An 8,418-nucleotide genomic window follows, 5' to 3' on the forward strand; every position below is an offset into this window, starting at 1 on the left:
AGTGGACCGTTCCAGCAAACGTGGATCATGTCTGTGCATGAACTCAACTCTGCGCAAAAAGGTTTATTGTGCGTTCTCTAATTCCAGTGAGTTAATGGGCAGACTGCCCTTGCCAGCTGAACATGCTGCTACCTGTAGACTCTCGCATACAAAATGTCTGAGCTTTCAGTTGATCTGTGCAGGGATCCAAGAATAAAACAATTAGGCATCCATGGCTTTAAACACCCACAGCTTGTAAAGAGTAAATTCTCTCTATATATGCGCATGCATATATATATATATATATATATATATATATATATAAAATTCCGAAAAGGAAATCTTGATTTTGCCATTTTGTAGAAGAGATGCCATTTTATTTCCCATTGTATTTAATAGGACTTGGAGATCCATGGATTTTGGTATCCACTGGGGGTCCTGGAACCAAACCCTAGTGGATACTATTGTATTAAAGGTATTAAAATGTCTTATTTCAGAATTATCCTTGTAATTTGGGGCTGTATTTAATAGTCAGCATGGCGTAGCACTACAACTCCAGGGTTTGATTCCCAGCTTGGCCATGGAAGCGCACTGGGTGACTTTGGGCAAGTCACGCTCTCTCAGCCTCAGAAGATGGCAATGGCAACATGCCTCTGCAGGAACTTGCCAAGAAAACGCCACGATAGGGTTGCCATAAGTCGGAAACATCTTGAAGGCACACAACATACATAAATAAAAAATTAAGATTAAAAGTAGGTTCCTGGGTTTGAAAAAGTCTGGAGACGACTGGAAAGAGTGCACTCCAGAGAACAGCCAGGTGTACTTTTGCTTTCTGAGTAGAGGCTTCAGGAAATGAGGACGGCTGGCTTTCCGGATGCTTTGCGAATGTGCGTCCTGCGATTGTTTTCCATGTCTTTGTTGGCAAGACATTGCATTTGTGTAATTGTCCTGGCGTTGCATGGCAGGTGTGGTGCTCAGATCTCTAGGCAACCCCTGAAACAGGATGGCTATTACTCTTTCTGAAAACACCCCACATCTGATAAAGAGAGACTTTCCTCTAGCTGGGCTTCACAACTTTGGAAGCCTGGCTTTGTTTTTTTAGCCTCCAAACCCAAAGTTCCCTGGACAGCTGGAGATTGAGAGAGCTGCAGTCCCCAAAACATAACATTCCCAAGCTTTGCTTATCCACATGGCTGGCAATAAAAAGCATTAAACATACAGGACAGAATACAAGGCGGGCGTTGTATCCTCAACCCTGGCAGATTTTAATGCTAAATACCACAACCGTGACATCAGATGCAAAATCCATGGTCCATCCCAGGCTTGTTGCTGTTGCTTTTGGCACCAGAGTTTACAAAATCTCAATTTCTAAGAGAAAATGTTGACGGATGTAGTTTCACAAAGCAAGAAAGCTCCATTTGCCTTTGGTGCAGTTGGGTGAGAGAGTGGCAAAGGCAGGCAACCAATGCATGGAAAGTTATTTTATTTGTATTTTAAAAAATGAGCTGCACCAGACTGATATTTCTTTTGCAGTAATTTTAACAAGTACAGTCAGCCCTCTGTATCCGCAGATTTTTTTTATCCACGGATCCAAACTTCCACAGCTTGAAAATATTCAATATATATATATTCCCAAAAGCAAACCTTGATTTTGCCATTGTATATAAGGCACGCCATTTTACTATGCCATTGTTTTTAATGGGACTTGAAGATCCATGGATTTTGGAACCAAACCACATTGAATAAGAAGGGCCCACTGTATTCTCATTATAATTTTACCAATAAAAATCTATAATTTTCAAACTCTTTTTACCTTGTATCACAAGTTCTTCCAGTGAATTGCAATGCTTCGATGTATACTTACATTGAATACACATAACATCTGCAATTGGATTTACAAGAGAATCAGCATGACGTAGTGGTTTGAGCATTGGACTGGGACTCTGGAGACCAGGGTTCGAATCCTGGCTCAGGAATGTAAACCTATTGGGTGACCTAGGGCAAGTCACACTCTCTCACCCTCAGAGGATGGCAATGGCAAACCCCTTCTGAAGGAACCTGCCAAGAAAATCTCATGATAGGGTTTGCCATAAGTTGGAAACAAGTTGGAAAGTGGAGAGTGAAACTGGGATATTTAAAAGCAGGTGAAAGCCAAATTGGGAGAGTTGGTGGGTATGGAAAAATGCAATGTATTTTAGCCTGATGATGCTCTTAAGGCCCTTTTTGGGAGGGAGAGGTCCACATAAAACCATAAAGGAGCAATATTTAAATGTGTAATGTTGCATTAGTCCATTATTATATCTGTACATTGCCTGTGGTCTGTAAAATGCCCACTTAGAACGAAAGCTTGAAAGGTTTCTGAACCTGAATCTCCAAAACCATTTGCTGGGTGAATGTGAACCAAGACAGAAGAAGCTTTTTAAAAATTATCTTTTGACTAGGGATGGGTTGGGAAATAGCTACATATCCTTGAACATTATCTATGTCTGGGGTAAAGAGTAACAAACAATCCCTCTCCAAAGTTTTGATTCTAAGTGGACATTGAACAATGTATAATAATAATAATAAATTTTTATTTATATACCGCCCTGTGGCGAACCAATCCGGGCAGTTTACAGCATTAAAATAACATACAGCATAAAAACAGTTTATTTCCCTCCCCCCTTAAAAAGTAATTAAACAACATATCTAATTTAAAACCACAATAACTAGTTAAAATAACAATAAATTAAACAAAATAATACCAACCAATAAACCACTGCAACTTCAGTTCTAAAGAAAAGGGGGCTTTGGAGACATTACTGAGGAGGGGGAAATCCTAAGATCCTGAGGCCGGGATATTTCAGTCTGGGAAGGCCTGCCTGAAGAGATCCGTCTTGACAGCCTTTTTGAAGCTGTCCAAAGATGTTAATTGACGGATCTCATCCGGCAGGCCGTTCCAGAGCCTAGGGGCGACAACAGAGAAAGCCCTCCGGGAGGTCGCCGCAAGCCTCGATTTTTGAGGCTGCAACAAGTTCCTCCCAGAGGACCGGAGAGCGCGGGGAGGATTGTATGGGAAGAGGCGGTCTCTGAGATAGCTTGGACCCAAGCCATTTAGGGCTTTAAAGGTAATAACCAACACCTTGTACTGGGCCCGGAAACCAATAGGCAGCCAGTGGAGGGACCTCAAAACCGGAGTGATATGGTCCCTTCTGGATGTTCCTGACACAAGCCTGGCTGCCATGTTTTGAACCAGCTGTAGTTTCCGAACCAGGCACAAGGGTAGCCCCATGTAGAGCGCATTACAGAAGTCAAGGCGTGAGGTTACCAGCGCGTGCACAACTGTCTCGAGATCCCTTACTTCCAGAAAAGGGCGCAGCTGGCGTATCAGCCGAAGCTGATAACAGGCGCTCCTGACCGTCGCATTAACCTGATCTATCATCAGGAGCGACGAGTCAAGGAGCACCCCCAGACTGCGAACGCAGTCACTAGAGGAGAGTGTGACCCCGTCCAGGACTGGTGGTTGCAACCCAATTCTTGGTTTCGGGGCCGCTACCGTGAGCACCTCCGTCTTGTTCGGATTCAGCTTCAATCTGTTTTTCCTCATCCAGCCCATTACCGCCCGAAGACATTCATTGAGAGAAGAGATGCCATTAGAATTCGAGGCCGACGAACGAGACATGGAGAAATATATTTGGGTGTCATCAGCGTACTGATAGCACCCAGCACCATAACTCCGTATGATCTCACCCAGCGGCTTCATATAGATGTTAAACAACATTGGGGACAAAATAGCTCCCTGAGGGACTCCACAAAGGAGCTCCCTCTTTCTGGAGCTACTGTCCCCAAACAGCACCCTCTGGGACCTGCCTGAGAGGTAGGACCGGAACCACTGCAATGCAGTGCCTCCGATACCTAATCCCCCCAAGCGGTCCAGGAGGATGCTGTGATCTATCGTATCGAAAGCCGCTGAGAGGTCTAAGAGCACCAACTGGGTCACACTACCCCTGTCGATGCTCAGACGCAGATCGTCAGTCAAGGCAACCATGGCAGTCTCAACCCCAAAGCCTGTCCTGAAGCCAGTTTGAAATGGGTCTAGATAATCGGTTTCATCCAAGACAGCTTGGAGCTGAAGAGCAACCGCCCTCTCGATTACCTTGCCCAAAAATGGCAGCAAAGAAACAGGCCTGTAGTTGTTCATATCCAGGGGGTCCAGGGAAGGTTTTTTCAGAAGCGGCTTAACAGCCACTTCCTTCAGACAAGATGGAACATGCCATCAATGTAGATAGCAATGCAATGCACAATGCAACGTACAGTGCAATACAATGCAATAAAAGAATGACACATAAATAGATAATATTCATGTGTTGTCCTTGTATGATTTCACATAGTCCATGGTGTAGTGTAGTGGTTTGAGCATCGGATTATGACTCTGGTGGAAACCAGGGTTTGAATCCTAGCTTGGCCATGTAAACCCAATGAGTGGCTTTGAACAAGTTACACACTCTCAGCCTCAAGGGATGGCAATGGCAAACCCCTTCTGAAGAAATCTGCCACCATTTTGCTGCACCATTGCCTTTAATGGGACTTGGGCATCTGCGGATTTTGGTATCTACGGGAGGCCCTGGAATAAAATGCCAGCAGATACCAAGAACCCACTGTAAGAATATTGACCCTTCGAGATTTCCAGTCAACCCACAGTTTTCTATCGTTGCATTAATGTAACATTTTAAAAGGGCATTGATAAATATAGTTTAATCAAACTCAGCAAAGAGGCAAAGTTACGAAGGGAATGCAAACAGAGCAGATAGAAGTATTCTGAATGGAACAATTTCCAACACTTTGCAATGCGAAAAATTTGGGGAGTGAAGCAAAACTTTGTGGGGAAGACTTCTTCCTAGCTACACCTTGCTTTCAGGTGTATTGCAAAAAGAATTGAACCGGGGAAATGGATGGGAGGGAAAGCCCAAAAGTCTCGATTTTGGAAGCCACTGACAATACGTAATGGGAACAACGTGGGTGTAGTTGAAAACAATTTGCCAGGTGGATGTTCCTTCCCACAGACTCCCTCCCTGGAAACAATTTTACACATTTGATAAAAGTGCATAAGCCCTTTTGCACCCTTGAGTGCTTTGTGATGGAGAAAGGTATCAGATAATATCCTTTCGTGCTCTTAAACCTCATTTACTTAGCAAACCATGGGTGGCTGAGAGAGAGTCACACCTTGGCTTTCTGGGGGTTCAGCGCACACAAACTTTGTTTCATGCACAAAATTATTCACAAATATTACATATAAAAATTACCTTCCTGCTACATTTATAAGATGCACACGAAACATAACTGGATCCACTGTTCAGACCTGGAGCTCATTGCCAAGATTGGTCATTATGTGTTTGCAAAAATGTTCCAAATCGTCGAAAAGGAATAGCACCCCATCTGTTAACGGTGGCAGGGAATGCAATGGTTTGGATGATCCTCACTTTAGTGTTGAGATGTATATCTTTACACTTTGGGGTCTTGTCTAGTTCTTTCATAGATGCCCTTCCTATTTCTAATCTTCTGATTTCTTGACTGCAACGTTTGGCTCAAGGTATGAGACCTCTTTGACTACTTCAATGTCTTCATTATGAAGCTTGGATTTATGGAGGTCACTATTTTTGTTTTCTTTATGTTTAGCATTAAGCCTGCCTTTGCACTTTCTTCCTTGACTATCCTTAGTAATTTTTCCAAGTCTGTGATGCTTTCTGCTACTATTATGGTGTCGTCCGCATTTCTTAGATTGTCGATGTTCCTTCCTCTGGTCGTCACTCTTTCTCCGCATCTAAACCTGATCCGCATGTGATATTTTCTGCATACAAGTTGAACAAACAGGCAGATAAAAATGCAGCCTTTCATATCTCCTTTTGCAACCACGAACCATTTTGTTTCTCCATATTCTGTTCTAACATTGCTCCAAGCCCATGATGTTTTCCGCTAGTATTATGGTGTCATCTGCATATCTCAGGTTGTTGATATTCCTTCCTCCTATCTTTATTCTTCCTTGTAAGACTAAACCTCCTCTTCATTTGCTATTTTCTACATACAAGTTGAAAATGTAGAGCAATGAAATGCAACCTTGCCTGACCCCTTTGCCAGTTGGGAACCATTCAGTTTCTCCATATTCTTTTCTTGTCCGAAGTACAGACTTCTCACCAGGACTATCAAATGACATGGTACTCAACCTGTAACAATAATGTGGGCAACTGTGGTGTAGCTACCATTGGAGCAGACCCAGGCGTTGCATCTGTGGCTGGTTTGTCTCTAACTTTGGCAGCCAAAATCCCCGATCGATCTGATGCATTTATGTTTCTGGTTGCACAGCTGCCTTCTTTTCCTCCTCGGGGTATCTTTAGCTGTGCCAAAGTGCAACTGTTGAGTAACTACAACAGGGAGATGTCCTGACACCAGTAATATTCCAGGAGCGTGACGTAACCCCTGTCTGCATGCGAGGAATGGTTTTTTCAAGCCATTCTCTGAGCCTAAACACAGTTTAATTATATGTTACAAGCTTTTTCTTTTGTTTTGATGGGGAACAGCCCATAAAAAGAATCTGAAACCAACCCCTGGGTATATTCCTTCTTGTTTTCACACTTTGGGGGAAATATACACCTTATATCCGTAGCCTGAAGCTAATTTTGTACAATATTGTTGATAGTTTTCATGCATGAAACAAATTTTGTGCACACTTGAGTCCTCCGAAAGCAAAAGTACTACTATCTCCGCCACCCATGGAAAAAAGTTTTGGATTTTGGAATAAGGGACATTCAACCTTATATGGCAAACATACAGAGCAATTGGGCTTCTACCATAGTAAAGAAATGTACAAGAAGGTAATAATAATCCAATAAATAAACAACTAAATAATTTTTGAACGTTAAAAACCAGTGTTGGGGTTAAAGGTAGGCCTCCCTTGCCATTCCTAGGGTTTGGACCAGCCTCACTAAAATGCAACAGGACAGTGGTGCTTTTGGGGCCTTTCTGGCTCATCCAGGTAGTTGGAAAACCCATAAATATTTTGTCTTGGTTGTTAACTCCATATGCAGCCCTTCCTTCTTTTTTCCTCTGCAAAAAATGAGTGGCTTTAAATTGTGCAATTTAAAGTTGCGGGACGAACTGAGTCAAACAGAGAAGATGCCAAGAAGAGTTGCAACATGAAAACTGTGCTGAGCTTGTAACCTGGAGATTTTTGAGATTTTTATCCAATCCAGAGCCCAGATCTAGTTAGACGCTCTGCCTAGCAAACTAATCCCCAGGATCAAGGGGTTTTTCTTTGCAGCGGAGACTCCTGCATACACAGATGCATTCCTGCGCACCATGTAACCATCCGCCAAATTTTGTTGGCTTTGCATCACCTTTTCCAAAGGAGGACCCATTATTTTAGGCTGGGCGGGCAAGTCGCAAGGCTTTGCGGAATTTGATTCAAGATTAAAGAATAAAGGCATGCACAGGTGTGATCAGAATTAGATCCAAGCGCATTTACCTATTTGCACCGATGCACAATTGTTATACTTTGCTTTTCCATGCCTTGGCTCAGTCAGTAAACAAAATGGAAACTGTAGTCAAGATATCACAAGATTTGGAAAGGCTACCATGAAGGAACTAGTATATTTATGCATCGATGGAAATAGGTAAATATACAAGTTCCTTCATACTTACCTTTCCAAATCTTGCAATATCTTGACCACAAAGGAGGCCATATTAGGCTTCTAGGGCTGGCGATGGGTCCTTCTGCAAAGACCTTTAATAAACCAACATGTGTTTAAGCAAAAGGCAGGTTGCAAAGGGTTGGGCGAAGCCACCCGTTGACCCTCTTTTGCTGTTTCTTTTGCATTGCTTTGTCTGTTAAGCCTCCATTACATTTGGTCTCCATGGCCCAAATTCCAGCCTCTCTCCTCTTCCCAGCCAAAAAACGTTGGGCTCCTTTCCCAGTTAGTCATCTTTTGGCTTCATCTCTCTTGGTCTGTGCACCAAGAGATTTGGAGACAGTTCTGCTAACACAGCCCTCTACATACAATATAATATAATCTCTTTAATTGCTCTACAAACTCTTTTGACCAAAGGGGAGAAGGGTAAGGCCCTACAGACAAATATAATGGGTTTTTACGCACTCATTCAATCTCAGCTTAATCCCATTCTGTGCTCAGATTTAAGGCCCTTTCCATTCCAGGGGACTAGGAAATCTGTGCAGGATTGCACCCTTCAAATCCCAGTTGACCTGTCCAATCCTAGGATGACATCCACACTGCAGACATAATCCAGGTTGGCACCGCTTTAACTGCTGTGGCTCCATGCTATGGAATCCTGGGATTTGTAGTTCGCTTTGGCACCAGAGCTCTCTGACGGAGGAGGCTAAATGTCTCACAAGACTACAAATCCCAGGATCCCATAGAATTGAGCCACGGCAATTAAAGTGGTGTCGAC

This window comes from Sceloporus occidentalis, unplaced genomic scaffold (assembly GCF_023333645.1).
Source record: "Sceloporus occidentalis isolate IW3139 unplaced genomic scaffold, rSceOcc1.0.p SCAF_9, whole genome shotgun sequence".
NCBI lineage: Eukaryota > Metazoa > Chordata > Lepidosauria > Squamata > Phrynosomatidae > Sceloporus > Sceloporus occidentalis.